The following is a 17,852-nucleotide window of genomic DNA, read 5'->3' as shown; positions in this document are numbered from 1 at the left end:
CCAGATTCACTACCACTTAGAATGACAGAGATGTTTTTGATTTATGAACACGGGACATTTTGGAACTGATTTTATTTCCTTCCTTACATTAGCTACTTGAAAGCATAGAGGCAAATCTGGCTCTTTCTACAGCTAGTATATGGGATATTATAACAGGGAATTTATAATAATCTTTTCCCTGCCTCCAAAACTTTGTTTTCAACTTGCCCCATATTTCTTTTTAAAATATATTTTAATTGTCAATAGTATTAGCTCCTTTGCAAGTATTCAACAAATACCTACATTTTCTGGATGTATGCTGAGTATCTCTTTGGGAGGGGTGGGGAGAGGAAGGACTGGGAAGGGAGCTACACAGGTGAGCAAGGCACCTCCTTATTTACCTACGAGGTTTGGAGTACACTGTGTGAACTCGGAAGGAAGAGGAAGCCCTTCAGAAAATGCACACAGGGCTGGCCTCCGGAAGAACTCTGACATTGCTCAGCTCATTTCCCCCTCACTCCTCGTCCTAAACTTACACTCCACCTCCCAAGCCAGTTGAGCTCCCTGGGCCTCAGTTTCTGCAACTGAAAAGTGGGAGGATGGAGAAGAAGTGCTGTGAGGGCTTTCTCAGCTCTGATAGCCCAGGGTTGCAAGCCCTACACTCACAGAGAGGTGGGGGAACTGCCAGAAGACCTGGCTTCTCATACCAGCAGTGCCACTAACCTCTCTTAGTTTCTTCTTCTTCTTTCTTTTTAAACAATTGTTGACCTATTTTATTTTTTTATTTTTAAATCTTTAAAAAAAATTTATTTTATATTGGAGAACAGTTGATTAACATAACAACGTTGTGTTAGTTTCAGGTGTACAGCAAAGTGATTCAGTTATATATATACATGTATCTATTCTTCTTCAAATTCTTTTCCCATTTAGGTTATTACAGAATATTTAGCAGAGTTCCCTGTGCTATATTGTAGGTCCCTGTTGGTTGTCTATTTTAAATATAGTTCTATGTATATGTCAATCCCAAACTCCCAATTTATCCCCTGCAAACAAATACATTTGTTTTCTAAGTCTGTGCTTTATCTGTACAGTGAGAGTAATAGATGCTTCATCTTCCACACAAGATCCTGTGAATAAAATGGATTCAGTCAGACTTGTTGAGTGTCTACCATATGATCATGGTGAAAATTCCCATGAATTATAAAAATCACAAGGAATTATTTTTAATTCAGTCAAACTTGAGTACAATAAAATGCAGCTCCTAAGTTTGATGAGTTGTGACAGTCATACCTACCTGTGTAGTTATCACCCCAAACAAGATAGAAATATTTCCTTCACCCCAGAAAGATTCCTCCTGCCATTTCTCAGTCAATCCCTCTCCTTCCTCAAAGGCAAACGATGTTCTGATTTCTATCTCCGTGGATTGGTTTTGTCTGATCTTGGAATTCATATCAATAAAGTCAGCCAGCATCACTTCCACACAACATAGCATTCATGTATCATTCAGGGAAGGTAAAACCTTTTGTACATTTTTAAATTGGTGTTGTTTCTCTTCATTGTTGATGTGTGGAAATTATTTCTACATTCTGGATACAAGTTCCTTTTCAGAGAGATGTAAGGTGAGAATTTCCTAGGCTTTTACTTATTCATTTTTCAATGGTATTACTGATTGGCAGACATTTAAAATTTTGATGACATCCAATTTATCAAATTTTCTTACAAGGTCAGTGCTTTCTGTGTCCTAAAAATTTTTTTTGCTTGTTCCATGGTCATGGAGATATTCACCTATGTATTTTTATAAATTGCTTATGGTTCCAGCTTTTATGTTTAAGTCTATGGTCCATTGTGAATTAATATTTGTATATAGAATGAGGTAAAGGTCAAGGCTCTTTTCTTTTTTCCCCATTGAGATACCCAGTTATTTCAGCATTTGTGAAAGGCTTTTCATTCCCTATTGAACTGACATGGTGCCTTGGTCAAATATTTATAAACTATATATATATGGGTCTATTCTTCTTCTTTCTTTTATTTTCCACTTATATGCTCATGCAAATATCACACTGCCAAGATTACTATTGCCTTATTATAAACCAAGTCAGTGTAACTCCTCTAACTTTGTTCTTTGTATTTCAAGATTGCTCTGACTATTGTAGATTGTTTGCAATTTCATAGAAATTTTGGAAACTGTTTCTCAATTTCTTTGAAAATTCCTCCTGTGATTTGGATTGAGACTGTATGAATATATAGACTTTGTAACATACAGAGTCTAAAACTGTATAGACTCTATAAACTCTCCAATTTGTAGAGAATAGATATTTTAACAATGAGTTTCCCAATTCATGAACAAGGTATAGCCCTCCATTCACTGAGGTCTTTCATCTCTCCCAGTAATATCTTGTAGATTTCATAGTAGATACCTTGTACATCTTTCAAAAAATTTCTCCTTTGGTATTTGATTTTTTTATGCTATTGTAAGTGGTTTTTTTTAAAATAAAGTTCATTTTTTCATATTTCTATTACTAGTATATGGAATTACAACTGATTTTTGTATATTTACCTTGTATTCCATGGTCCTGCTAAACTCAGTTATTGTTTCCAACAGGCTTTATTTGTAGATTTCAAAGGGTGATCTACATAAAATGATGCCCTCTGTCAAAACCAGTAGTTTTATTTCTTCCTTTCCAATATTTATGCCTTGTATTTTTATTTCAAAATGATTTCAATTACAAACATCCTCACCTTGTTCCCCATCCTAGGAAAACGCCAAGTGTTTCACTATTTATTAAGAAGTTACTTGTAGCTTTCTTATAGGTGCTCTTCATCAGATTAAGAATGGTCCCTTCTAAACAAAAAAGACCCCGAATAGCCAAAGCAATCTTGAGAAAGAAAAACGGAGCTGGAGGAATCAGGCTCCCTGGCTTCAGACTATACTACAAACCTACAGTACTCAAGACAGTATGGTACTGGCACAAAAACAGAAATATAGATCAATGGAACAGGATAGAAAGCCCAGAGATAAACCCACACACATATGGTCACCTTATCTTTGATAAAGGAGGCAGGAATGTACAGTGGAGAAAGGACAGCCTCTTCAATAAGTGGTGCTGGGAAAACTGGATAGGTACATGTAAAAGTATGAGATTAGATCACTCCCTAACACCATACACAAAAATAAACTCAAAATGGACTAAAGACCTAAATGTAAGACTGGACACTATCAAACTCTTAGAGGAAAACATAGGCAGAACACTCTATGACATAAATCACAGCAAGACCCTTTTTGACCCACCTCCTAGAGAATTGGAAATAAAAACAAAAATAAACAGATAGGACCTAATGAAACTTCAAAGCTTTTGCAGAGCAAAGGAAACCATAAACAAGACAAAAAGACAGAAATACAGCTACACGTGGAACAACTCCTACAGAACACCTACTGAACGCTGGCAGAAGACCCCAGACCTCCCAAAAGGCAAGAAACTCCCCACATACCTGGGTAGGGCAAAGCGGAGAGATTCCCGCACAGAGGATCGGTGCCGAGCGGAACTCACCAGCCCGAGAGGCTTGTCTGCTCGCCCCGGCGGCGCTGGAAGCTGAGGCTCGGGCTTCGGTCAGAGCGCAGGGAGAGGACTGGGGCTGGCGGCGAGAACTCAGCCGGAAGGGGGCTAATGAGCCACAGCTAGCCGGCAGGGAGTCCGGGAAAACTCTGCAGCTGCCGAAGAGGCAAGAGACTTTTTCTTCCCTCTTGGTTTCCTGGTGCGCGAGGAGAGGGGATTAAGAGCGCTGCTTAAAGGGGCTCCACAGACGGGCGCGAGTCGCGACTGAAAGCGCGGAGCCCAGTGACGGGCGTGGGACGCTGGGGCTGCTGCTGCCGCCGCCAAGAAGCCTGTGTGCGAGCGCAGGTCACTGCCCACACCGCCCTTCCGGGAGCCTGTGCAGCCCACCACTGCCGGGGTCCCGGGATCCAGGGGCGGCTTCCCTGGGAGAACGCACGGCGCACCTCGGGCTGGTGCAACGTCACGCCGACCTTTGCCGCTGCAGGCTCGCCCCACACTCCGTGCCCCGCCCTCCCGCCCGGCCTGAGTGAGCCAGAGTCCCCGAAGAGGCTGCTCCTTTAACCCTGTCCTGTCTGAGCGAAGAACAGACGCCCTCCGGCGACCTATACGCAGAGGCGGGGCCAAATCCAAAGCTGAGACCCAGGAGCTGTGAGAACAAAGAAGAGAAAGGGAAACCTCTCCCAGCAGCCTCAGAAGCAGCGGATTAAAGCTCCACAATCAACTTGATGTACCCTGCATCTGTGGGATACATGAATAGACAACACATCATCCCAAATTGAGGAGCCAGGAGTCAGTGCTGTGCCTCTGAGGTGGGAGAGCCAACTTCAGGACACTGGTCCACAAGAGACCTCCCAGCTCCACATAATATCAAACGGCAAAAATCTTCCAGAGATCTCCATCTCAACACCAGCACCCAGCTTCACTCAACGACCAGCAAGCTACAGTGCTGGACACCCTAAGCCAAACAACTAGCAAGACAGGAACACAACACCACCCATTAGCAGAGAGGTGGCCTAAACTCATAAAAAGTCTGCAGACACCCCAAAACACACCACCAGACGTGGACCTGCCCACCAGAAAGACAAGATCCAGCCTCACCCACCAGAACACAGGCACTAGTCCCCTCCACCAGGAAGCCTACACAACCCACTAAACCAACCTTAGCCACTGGGGACAGACACCAAAAACAACGGGAACTACGAACCTGCAGCCTGCAAAAAGGAGACCCCAAACACAGTAACATAAGCAAAATGATAAGACAGAAAAACACACAGCAGGAGAAGGAGCAAGATAAAAACCCACCAGACCTAACAAATGAAGAGGTAATAGGCAGTCTACCTGAAAAAGAATTCAGAATAATGATGGTAAAGATGATCCAAGATTCTATTTCCCAGATCCAAAATCTTGGAAATAGAATAGACAAAATGCAAGAAACAGTTAACAAGGACCTAGAAGAACTAAAGATGAATCAAGCATCGATTAAAAACACAATACATGAAATAAAAAATACTCTAGATGGGATCAATAGCAGAATAACTCAGGCAGAAGAACGGATAAGTGAGGTGGAAGATAAAATAGTGGAAATAACTGCTGCAGAGCAAAATAAAGAAAAAGGAATGAAAAGAACAGAGGACAGTCTCAGAGACCTCTGGGACAACATTAAACGCACCAACATTCGAATTATAGGGGTTCCAGAAGAAGAAGAGAAAAAGAAAGGGACTGAGAAAATATTTGAAGAGATTATAGTTGAAAACTTCCCTAATATGGGAAAGGAAATAGTTAATCAAGTCCAGGAGGCACAGAGAGTCCCATACAGAATAAATCCAAGGAGAAATACGCCAAGACACATATTAATCAAACTGTCAAAAATTAAACACAAAGAAATCATATTAAAAGCAGCAAGGGAAAAACAACAAATAACACACAAGGGAATCCCCATCAGGATAACAGCTGATCTCTCAGCAGAAACTCTACAAGCCAGAAGGGAGTGGCAGGACATAATTAAAGTGATGAAGGAGAAAAACCTGCAACCAAGATTACTTTACCCAGCAAGGATCTCATTCAGATTTGATGGAGAAATTAAAACGTTTACAGACAAGCAAAAGCTGAGAGAGTTCAGCACCACCAAACCAGCTTTACAACAAATGCTAAAGGAACTTCTCTAGGCAAGAAACACAACAGAAGGAAAAGACCTACAATAACGAACCCAAAACAATTAAGAAAATGGGAATAGGAACATACATATCGATAATTACCTTAAATGTAAATGGACTAAATGCTCCCACCAAAAGACACAGATTGGCTGAATGGATACAAAAACAAGACCCATATATATGCTGTCTACAAGAGACCCACTTCAGACCTAGAGACACATACAGACTGAAAGTAAGGGGATGGAAAAAGATATTCCATGCAAATGGAAACCAAAAGAAAGCTGGAGTAGCAATTCTCATATCAGACAAAATAGACTTTAAAATAAAGACTACTAGAAGAGACAAAGAAGGAGACTACATAATGATCAAGGGATCGATCCAAGAAGAAGATATAAGAATTGTAAATATTTATGCACCCAACATAGGAACACCTCAATACATAAGGCAAATACTAACAGCCATAAAAGGAGAAATCGACAGTAACACAATCATAGTAGGAGACTTTAACACCCCACTTTCACCAATGGACAGATCATCCAAAATGAAAATAAATAAGGAAACACAAGCTTTAAATGATACATTAAACAAGATGGACTTAATTGATATTTATAGGACATTCCATCCAAAAACAACAGAATACACATTTTTCTCAAGTGCTCATGGAACATTCTCCAGGATAGATCATATCTTGGGTCACAAATCAAGCCTTGGTAAATTTAAGAAAATTGAAATTGTATCAAATACCTTTTCCGACCACAATGCTATGAGACTAGATATCAATTACAGGAAAAGAACTGTAAAAAATACAAACACATGGAGGCTAAACAATACACTACTTAATAACAAAGTGATCACTGAAGAAATCAAAGGGGAAATTAAAAAATACCTAGAAACAAATGACAATGGAGACACGACGACCCAAAACCTATGGGATGCAGCAAAAGCAGTTCTAAGAGGGAAGTTTATGGCAATACAATCCCACCTTAAGAAACAGGAAACATCTCGAATAAACAACCTAACCTTGCACCTAAAGCAATTAGAGAAAGAAGAACAAAAACATCCCAAAGTTAGCAGAAGGAAAGAAATCATAAAAATCAGATCAGAAATAAATGAAAAAGAAATGAAGGAAACGATAGCAAAGATCAATAAAACTAAAAGCTGGTTCTTTGAGAAGATAAACAAAATTGATAAACCATTAGCCAGACTCATCAAGAAAAAAAGGGAGAAGACTCAAATCAATAGAATTAGCAATGAAAAAGGAGAAGTAACAACTGACACTGCAGAAATACAAAAGATCATGAGAGATTACTACAAGCAACTCTATGCCAATAAAATGGACAACCTGGAAGAAATGGACAAATTCTTAGAAATGCACAACCTGCCAAGACTGAATCAGGAAGAAATAGAAAATATGAACAGACCAATCACAAGCACTGAAATTGAAACTGTGATAAAAAATCTTCCAACAAACAAAAGCCCAGGACCAGATGGCTTCACAGGTGAATTCTATCAAGCATTTAGAGAAGAGCTAACACCTATCCTTCTCAAACTCTTCCAAAATACAGCAGAGGGAGGAACACTCCCAAACTCATTCTACGAGGCCACCATCACCTTGATACCAAAACCAGGCAAGGATGTCACAAAGAAAGAAAACTACAGGCCAATATCACTGATGAACATAGATGCAAAAATTCTCAACAAAATACTAGCAAACAGAATCCAACAGCACATTAAAAGGATCATACACCATGATCAAGTGGGGTTTATTCCAGGAATGCAAGGATTCTTCAATATACGCAAATCAATCAACGTGATACACCACATTAACAAATTGAAGGAGAAAAACCATATGATCATCTCAATAGATGCAGAGAAAGCTTTCGACAAAATTCAACACCCATTTATGATAAAAACCCTGCAGAAAGTAGGCATAGAGGGAACTTTCCTCAACATAATAAAGGCCATATATGACAAACCCACAGCCAGCATCGTCCTCAATGGTGAAAAACTGAAACCATTTCCACTAAGATCAGGAACAAGACAAGGTTGCCCACTTTCACCACTCTTATACAACATAGTTTTGGAAGTTTTAGCCACAGCAATCAGAGAAGAAAAGGAAATAAAAGGAATCCAAATCGGAAAAGAAGAAGTAAAGCTGTCACTGTTTGCAGATGACATGATACTATACATAGAGAATCCTAAAGATGCTACCAGAAAACTAATAGAGCTAATCAATGAATTTGGTAAAGTTGCAGGATACAAAATTAATGCACAGAAATCTCTGGCATTCCTATATACTAATGATGAAAAATCTGAAAGTGAAATCAAGAAAACACTCCCATTTACCATTGCAACAAAAAGAATAAAATATCTAGGAATAAACCTACCTAAGGAGACAAAAGACCTGTATGCAGAAAATTATAAGACACTGATGAAAGAAATTAAAGATGATACAAATAGATGGAGAGATGTACCATGTTCTTGGATTGGAAGAATCAACATTGTGAAAATGACTATACTACCCAAAGCAATCTACAGATTCAATGCAATCCCTATCAAACTACCACTGGCATTTTTCACAGAACTAGAGCAAAAAATTTCACAATTTGTATGGAAACACAAAAGACCCCGAATAGCCAAAGCAATCTTGAGAACGAAAAATGGAGCTGGAGGAATCAGGCTCCCTGACTTCAGACTATACTACAAAGCTACAGTAATCAAGACAGTATGGTACTGGCACAAAAACAGAAAGATAGATCAATGGAACAGGATAGAAAGCCCAGAGATAAACCCATGGACATATGGTCACCTTATCTTTGATAAAGGAGGCAGGAATGTACAGTGGAGAAAGGACAGTCTTTCAATAAGTGGTGCTGGGAAAACTGGATAGGGACATGCAAAAGTATGAGATTAGATCACTCCCTAACACCATACACAAAAATAAGCTCAAAATGGATTAAAGACCTAAATGTAAGGCCAGACACTATCAAACTCTTAGAGGAAAACATAGGCAGAACATTCTATGACATAAATCACAGCAAGATCCTTTTAGACCCACCCCCTAGAGAAATGGAAATAAAGACAAAAATAAACACATGGGACCTAATGAAACTTAAAAGCTTTTGCACAGCAAAGGAAACCATAAACAAGACCAAAAGACAACCCTCAGAATGGGAGAAAATATTTGTAAATGAAGCAACTGACAAAGCATTAATCTCCAAAATTTATAAGCAGCTCATGCAGCTCAATAACAAAAAACCAAACAACCCAATCCAAAAATGGGCAGAAGACCTAAATAGACATTTCTCCACAGAAGATATACAGACTGCCAACAAACACATGAAAGGATGCTCAACATCTTTACTCATTAGAGAAATGCAAATCAAAACTACAATGAGATATCATCTCACACCAGTCAGAATGGCCATCATCAAAAAATCTAGAAACAATAAATGCTGGAGAGGGTGTGGAAAAAAAGGGAACACTCTTGCACTGCTGGTGGGAATGTGAATTGGTACAGCCACTATGGAGAACGGTATGGAGGTTCCTTAAAAAACTACAAATAGAGCTACCATATGACCCAGCAATCCCACTACTGGGCACATACCCTGAGAAAACCATAATTCAAAAAGAGACATGTACCAAAATGTTCATAGCAGCCCTATTTACAATAGCCCGGAGATGGAAACAACCTAAGTGTCCATCATCAGATGAATGGGTAAAGAAGATGTGGCATATATATATAATGGAATATTACTCAGCCATAAAAAGAAATGAAATTGAGCTATTTGTAATGAGGTGGATGGACCTAGAGTCTGCCATACAGAGTGAAGTAAGTCAGAAAGAGAAAGACAAATACTGTATGCTGACACATATATATGGAATTTAAGAAAAAAAAAATGTCATGAAGAACATAGGGGTAAGACAGGAATAAAGACACAGACCTACTAGAGAATGGACTTGAGGATATGGGGAGGGGGAAGGGTAAGCTGTGACAAAGTGAAAGAGCGGCATGGACATATATACACTACCAAACGTAAGGTAGATAGCTAGTGGGAAGCAGCCGCATAGCACAGGGAGATCAGCTCGGTGCTTTGTGACCGCCTGGAGGGGTGGGATAGGGAGGGTGGGAGGGAGACGCAAAAGGGAGGGGATATGGGAACAAAAAAAATAAAAATTAAAAAATTAAAAAAAAAAAAGACAAAAAGACAACCCTCAGAATGGTAGAAAATATTTGCAAATGAAGCAACTGACAAAAGATTAGTCTCCAAAATATACAAGCAACTCATGCAGCTCAATATCAAAAAAACAAACAACCCAATCCAAAAATGGGCAGAAGACCTAAATAGACATTTCTCCAAAGAAGATGTACACACTGCCAACAAACACATGAAATGATGCTCAACATCACTAATCATTAGAGAAATGCAAGTCAAAAATACAGTGAGGTATCACCTCACACCAGTCAGAATGGCCATCATCAAAAAATCTACAAACAATAAATGCTGGAGAGGGTGTGGAGAAAAGGGAACCCTCTTGCACTGTTGGTGGGAATGTAAATTGATACAGCCACTATGGAGAACAGTATGGAGGTTCCTTAAAAAACTAAAAGTAGAACTACCATATGACCCAGCAATCCCATTACTGGGCATATACCCTGAGAAAACCATAATTCAAAGAGTCATCGGGGCTTCCCTGGTGGCGCAGTGGTTGAGAGTCCGCCTGCCGATGCAGGGGACATGGGTTTGTGCCCCGGTCCGGGAGGATCCCACATGCTGCGGAGCGGCTGGGCCCGTGAGCCATGGCTGCTGGGCCTGTGCTTCCGGAGGCTGTGCTCCGCAACGGGAGAGGCCACAACAGTGAGAGGCCCAAGTACCGCAAAAAAAAAGAGTCATGTACCACAATGTTCATTGCAGTTCTATTTACAATAGCCAGTATATGGAAGCAACCTAAGTGTCCATCGACAGATGAATGGATAAAGAAGATGTGGCACATATATATATACAATGGAATATTACTCAGCCATAAAAAGAAACAAAACTGAGTTATTTGTAGTGGGGTGGATGGACCTAGAGTCTGTCATACAGAATGAAGTAAGTCAGAAAGAGAAAAACAAATACCATATGCCAACACATATATATGGAATCTAAAAAAAAAAAAAGGTCATGAAGCACCTAGGGGCAGGACAGGAATAAAGACGCAGACGTAGAGAATGGACTTGAGGACACGGGGAGGGGGAAGGGTAAGCTGGGAAGAAGTGAGAGAGTGGCATGGACATATATACACTACCAAATGTAAAATAGATAGCTAGTGGGAAGCAGCCGCATAGCACAGGGAGATCAGCTCGGTGCTTTGTGACCATCTAGCGGGGTGGCATAGGGAGGGTGGGAGGGAGACCCGAGAGGGAAGAGATATGGGGATATATGTATATGTATAGCTGATTCACTTTGTTATACAGCAGAAACTAACACACAATTGTAAAGCAATTATACTCTAATAAAGATGTTAAAAAAAAGAATGTTCCCTTCGTCTCAGTTTCTCAGGTGTTATTAATCAAGAAAGGGTGTTGACGAGTGCAAGATGCTTTTTAATTGCATTTATTGAGATACTTATACGATTTTTCTCTTTTATTACGTGATGAATGACTTTGATTGGATAAAAAGAATGAAATTCACTCTCATTAAACCTTTTCGCTGTCTGCTGTGGGTTTCATTTTTCATTTTTGTTTGAAACGTCCAATCACAGACCAGTCTAAAAATGTATCCTGAGTTCCACCACACCATAAAAACTTAGAAACACGCTTTCTCCACTGGCCTCCTTTTCTTCTAACCAATTTAAAATCTCAATTTAACACCTCTGCGCCCCTCTTCTACTTCCCAAGGGCGAACCACCCACCCCTCAGGCTAAGCAGAAGGCATTAGGACGGAGCCAGGACCCCAGGCTGGAACCACAAGTCCTCCGCACTTTTGGTTGGCCTCGGGGGGCCGCCCGGTGGCGTTCGGACGACTCCTCGGCCTCCGTCGTGTCCCCAGCCGGCCCCAGCCCCTTCCCTAAGCACAGATGCTGTCCCTCCGCCAGGCCGGGGCTGACAACCTCCTCACCTGCCTCTGGTCCTGGCTGCCCCGCCGCCCGGAGGGTGCGTAGGAGCCGCCCAGGCGCGCCCCTTCCTGGCCCCGCGGGTTGCCCGGCCACCGCCCACGGCCCGCCAGCTCCCGGGACCCAGGCGCGCCGCCCCCGGCCGCATCCTCTTCGGCCTCCACCTCCGGCAAGGTGCAGGATTTTCCAGGTGCGCGCCCTCGCCCCCGCGAGCGAGCCGCTCCCGGAACCCACGGGCGGCGCGCCCAGCCAGAGAAGCCAGTACCCCGAGCGCCACGAGGAGCGTGCACGCCGACCCGGAGCGCCCCCACTGAGGAGCATCCCCGGACTGGGGGGAGCCCGCCCCGGCGCGCCCTGGACCCGAAACACCCAAGACCAGGAACGCCCCGCGGAAGAGCATCCTTAGACTGGGAGCGGCGCGGCCCCGCGGCACCCCCAGACCGGAAGACTCCGGACCCAGAGCGCCCCCGCGGAGGAGCGGGAGTGGGAAGACCCCGACTGAGAACAAACCCAGTCAAGGAGCGTCCCAGACCCAGGACACAGCCCAGGCCGCGGGGCCGGGAGCAGCGCCGCACCCGAGGCCTCGGCCAGCCGAGTTTTGCCAGACGCTTTTTCTTTCTTCAGACTTTCTGTTCCTCTTTTTTCTTTTTCAGCTTTCTCTGGTTGCCGTATCTGTTGCATTACGCTTGCGGCTCCTCTCCTTTCCGGTTTCACGGTGGTAGGAAGGCAGCTGTTGCTCTTTCTCACCTGCCTTGCCATCGGGTGTCAAGGGAGACAGCCGCCCCCTCCCCAGCCTCGGGACGCCTTCTGAAGGTAAGGACAGACCTGCCTCTGCCACCTGCGGCCCCTCCCACTGCCCTCTGCTGCCGACTGGGGACAAGGGGCGACCCAGCCTCAGGGGCAGGGGTTCTGAAAGATCCTATATATTATTTTAAATAATTAGCATATATGCATACATATGTGTGTATCCACACGAATAACTGGTGATTCAGCATCATCAACTTTCCCTAATAGTGTAGTTTTAGTGGTTAAACCAGTCCCAGTCTTTTTCTAGAAAGGTGAGAACAGCTAAAAGAAGTGATAGTTTTCATTTATTAAGCAGTTACTTGTGTCTGACACTTTTAGATGCATGATTTTCGCTTAAGCCTCCTACAGGCCAAATGCAGTATGCTTCTTAAGAGGAGGGGAACCGAGCCCAGAGAGGTTCAGTAGTTTACCCAAGGGCATCCAACTACTAAGTAACAGATGCCAGATTTTCCTGATTTCAAAACCTTCGTCTCCATCCGAGGTGCCTCCAGGAGTTAGAAGCCCGGCAGCTGTTCTGCGGTTAGCAGACCAACAGGTGACTGGGCAGCCCCTTCAGGTACAGGCACCTGAGCTCGCTGTGTTACATAACACCCATTTGGTGCTGTGCAGTGCTGGGCTCTGGGGCCCACTTTCCAATCTGAGGGCCTTGGATGGGCCAGGAGGGGGTACATTTGGAGGAAACTGGGTTTGTGCAGGTTCTGGGCTAGTTGGAGAGCTTCCGTGAGCAGGCAGCCACTGGGCCAAACTGCTAGGACCTCAGGGAGCGTGCAGCTGGAAGTGTGGAGGGTGACCCCAGCGGCAGGACCAGCACAGCCACGGGTGGAGGCTGGGGAAGCATAAGGGTAGCAACAGCAGACATTGTGTGACCAGGACTGCGGGACGGGAATGATTCTCCTGGCCTCCCCAAAAGAAACCTATTTTGACATAAATTCTTCCTTAGAGTGGAAGTGTGTGCACGCATATACACGCTTGTATGTGTGCGTGATGTCCAAGGTCATTTTCTCCGCTTGGCATTTGATTGTTTTGTCATCTCAAAAGATGAATGAACAAACACTGTTTGATCATTTCACCTGGTCTAGTCTCAGGTTCCTTGAGAGAAAGAGCTCTGAAGTGGCCTAACAACTCTGAGTTTCTGTGCATTATGTTTTCTAGAGAACCGTCCCTTTGCTCAGAATGGGGTCTGTAAACAGGGCAGTTGGGCAGAATGAGGGGCTCAAGAGATGACCATTCGGATGCTCTGGAGGCGCCTTTGACTGTGTAGCCTTTGGGGCAGAGGGAGTGGTCTGTATCTGACCCTCACCCAGGGTCACACAATCTTTGGAAGAGAGCCTTTTTCATTTAGAGAAAACTTCATGCCATCGGGTGATTTAGGGAATTTGTGAGTTTTCTTGGTGTGTGTGTGTGTTCATGCACATACGTACCTACATGTGCACACACACACGTATTCATACATATACATGCACATATATCTTAATTACTAGGTATTCTTATTAAATATATGTTTAGGATTTTTTTTTTTTTTTTTTTTTTTTTTGCGGTACATGGGCCTCTCACTGTTGGGGCCTCTCCCGTTGCGGAGCACAGGCTCCGGACACGCAGGCTCAGCGGCCATGGCTCACGGGCCCAGCCACTCTGCGGCATGTGGGATCTTCCCGGACCGGGGCACGAACCTGTGTCCCCTGCATCAGCAGGCAGACTCTCAACCACTGCGCCACCAGGGAAGCCCCCTGTTTAGGATATTTTAAATTTACTTTTAAGTATAGAAGTAAGTCCCCTGGATCAGTGTCTGCCTACCTTGGCTACATATTAGAATCATCTGGAGGATTTTTACAAATCGGTACGCCCAGACTGTATTCCAGACATCTAGGTGGAACCCAGGCATCAGTTTGTTTTTTTTCAAGCACCAAGCAAGGATGATTGCCCTAGACTTAACAGTCGTTAAAACATACTTTGCAAAATGTTATGATTTAAGAAGCATGTCACAGGTAGAAGATTATCTTAATCTTTTAACAATGGATCAGATAATCACATAAGACTCCAAACTGTACATATTTTATGAATTTGATGCATTCATTAATTCAGCAAATAACAAACAAGCAAACAAACATAAGATGATAGTATGTCAGTTGGTGATAAGTGCTAGGAATAAAAGAACAAAGCAAAGTAGGAGAGCAAAGACAGAGAGAGGTGTGTGTGTGTGCACACGCATGTGCTTGCGCATGTGCACTCGGTCACATGCTTCTGTGTATTCACTCTCAAGTAGATGTTAGATTTTCTATGTTAGATTTTCCATAGATTGCTCAGGGAGGCCCTGTACAATATAACTACAGTATCAACCAACTCTAAAGGAAAGACAGGATTTTTAACTAATGATAGAGTAGTAATTAGTAGCCATTTGGGAAAAATAAATTAAGTTAGACCCTATCTTCGTACCAAACAACAAAGTTAATTGTTAAAGGGTAAAAAATTAAATGCAAAAAACCCCCATTAAGCCATAAAAATGAAGAAAATACAGGTAGGTATCTATCTGGCTACTGAGGGCAAAGGCATGTTCTAAATGTAAAAGTTATGGAAAAGTCACAAAAGAATGATAGGTTTGACTACATAAATATAAAATTGTCCATATGTTAAGACATCAAAAGGGGAATTGGAAAGGAAAACTATGCAACAAGTTGAAAAAAAACACTCAAAATTTAAGAACTGGACAAAAAAGCATAAAAAAATGGAAATAAAATAGCTAAAAAATACATGATTAATATTTTGCCTCATTTATACCAATAGAAATGCAGATTAATAAGCCATGAGATACCATTTTACCAATTTAAATACCTACTCAGATTTAAAGAATGAGAGTGCTCAAATGCGTCTGTGGGTATAGGGGAGGGATATTGTCTTTCACTGTTGAGGGGGATGAATGATTACATTTCTGGGTGCGGTTTGGTGGTATGCATTCATCACGTTTAAAATGTACTCTTTGACTCATAGACTATACTGCCATGAAGTAGCACCAAGAAAACAGTAAGAAATGTAGATAAGTAATAATAGCTTAGTGATATTTATTATTCACCAGTTACTATGTGCCATAGTAACTCATGTAACCTTCACATCAGTTCTGGGAGATAGTATTGTTATTCCCTTTTACGGATAAAATGATTGAGGAGCAGAGATGGTAAGTGACCAGCCCAGTGTTATTCAGCTGGTAAAGAGTAGAATGAGGATTCAACCAGCCAGTCTGGTGCCAGAGGTCATGCTCCAAAAACTGATCTGTACTGCCTTACATGAGAAGATGGTCATGGGGTTATTTTATAGTAAAATACATCTTGTAAATTATAATATATCCTCAAGAAGGAATATTGTGTGGCAATTAAAATGATAACAGAGTATTTTCTGACACAGGAAAATGCTGTTTTATTAAGTAGGAACAGCAGGATATGAGATTATTTAAAATCTTAATTATTTGAAAATATATAGAAAAAGTATAAGACAATGCTAAAGTATTATGCATGTTGAGATTATTTTCTTCTTTTCTATTTTCATGTTATAAATGTCCTATAATGGGAATATGTTACCTTAGAAATCAGAAAAAAATTTTAAGAGAAAGGAAGAACAAAAGAAAGAGAAGAAGAAATTTCAACATTATGAAAAGGCCAAAAAATGGGACCATCATCAAATATAACACTAAAAAACCCCCCAAAATTCCCATACACAAGAAATGTAATATTTATATCCTCCTACATATATTTCATTAATACTTCTAGGGTATCTATGACAGATTTTTCTTTTGGAAATGAGTCCCATTATTTAATATCTTAATCTTTTAAATCCATGATAAGTACATTAAAATTTTTATATATACACATACAGAGAGCAGGGCAAATATCAGCTAATTTGCATGCTGGGATCTTAACATGTTTCATATTGAAACTCAGAGTTAACTCATCAGAATGCTGAATAATCTCATAATAACTTTATCTCTTAGTAAACCTTGATAATTTTAAAAAATCAAACAAAAAAACCCAGCAGTGCCCTTTGCAAGGCTGTGTCGACCTAAACCAGAGGAAACAACACTTTTCATTCTACCTGAGATAAGAGGATGCAGAGAGTTAATAATAAAGTGGTGTGTGTGGGCTGGAGGACTGATCTCAAACCATAGCCATATTCTAATTTGGTTATGAATAGTTGGCACTTTCCATACATACTATCCCTCTGTCTTTACATTATTGATTATTACCTCTCGGAAATTACATCAAAGGCTTGGCGATGTTATTCATAAGGCTTGATGTGAATGGTTTGGCAGTTTAGCCATTAAATGTCACCAAGGATTTGGGCATTAACAGTACTTCTTTAGTATGGCAGGGGCGGTGAGTGACAGTTGGTGAAAGAATTATTTGGGGTTGAGAGGTTACCATGCACCCAGGAAGGCTTCATAAATACTTACTTCAGTACTTTTGGCAGATAGGCCTTCTTATCAACCCCATTTTGGTAATGAGCAAACAGGCTCTGTGACTTCTAAGTAACTTGCCCAACGTTGCACAGCTTGTCAAGACTCAAGCAGGAATGCCAGTCCAGTCGTGTGTGCCCAAAATCCAAGCCCTTTCCATAGTGCTGTGCTTCCTCCGCCCAATGGGGCTAGGTGTGTGGTGTACAAGGAGCATGTGTTTGTTTATGAAATAGGCTTGGTGGGGCTTCCCTGGTGACGCAGTGGTTGAGAGTCCGCCTGTCGATGCAGGGGACACGGGTTCGTGCCCCGGTCCGGGAAGATCCCATGTGCTGCAGAGCGGCTGGGCCCGTGAGCCATGGCCGCTGAGCCTGCGCGTCCGGAGCCTGTGCTCCGCAACGGGAGAGGCCACAACAGTGAGAGGCCCGTGTACCACACACACACAAAAATAGACTTGGTGTATGAGTCCCAATGCAGCCTTCCTCTACTCTCTCAACTTGTAATTAGTAGAACCAAAGATAGATTGCAGTAGGATCAAAATTCAACACAGATTTGCATTCATTGAGTGGGTGTGGATGAGGCATCTGGATTGTAGGAAACTCCCAGATTTGTATCTTCATTTCCTAAAATAAACACTAGGGGCGTGTGAGTGTAGACACATGCACACACCTTTTCCTCTTAACAAGAATTAATCAGTGCTTACTTTGCGGGAGGCGTTGATTTTAGTGATACAGTGATGAGCAAAACAGACTTAGTTCCTAACTTACTTCTGAAGAAAGATCAATATTTAAAAATTCAGCCCATAAGTGAAGATTGTGATGAACA

This window comes from Mesoplodon densirostris, chromosome 14, assembly GCF_025265405.1.
Source record: "Mesoplodon densirostris isolate mMesDen1 chromosome 14, mMesDen1 primary haplotype, whole genome shotgun sequence".
NCBI lineage: Eukaryota > Metazoa > Chordata > Mammalia > Artiodactyla > Ziphiidae > Mesoplodon > Mesoplodon densirostris.
This window is presented reverse-complemented; position numbering follows the sequence as displayed.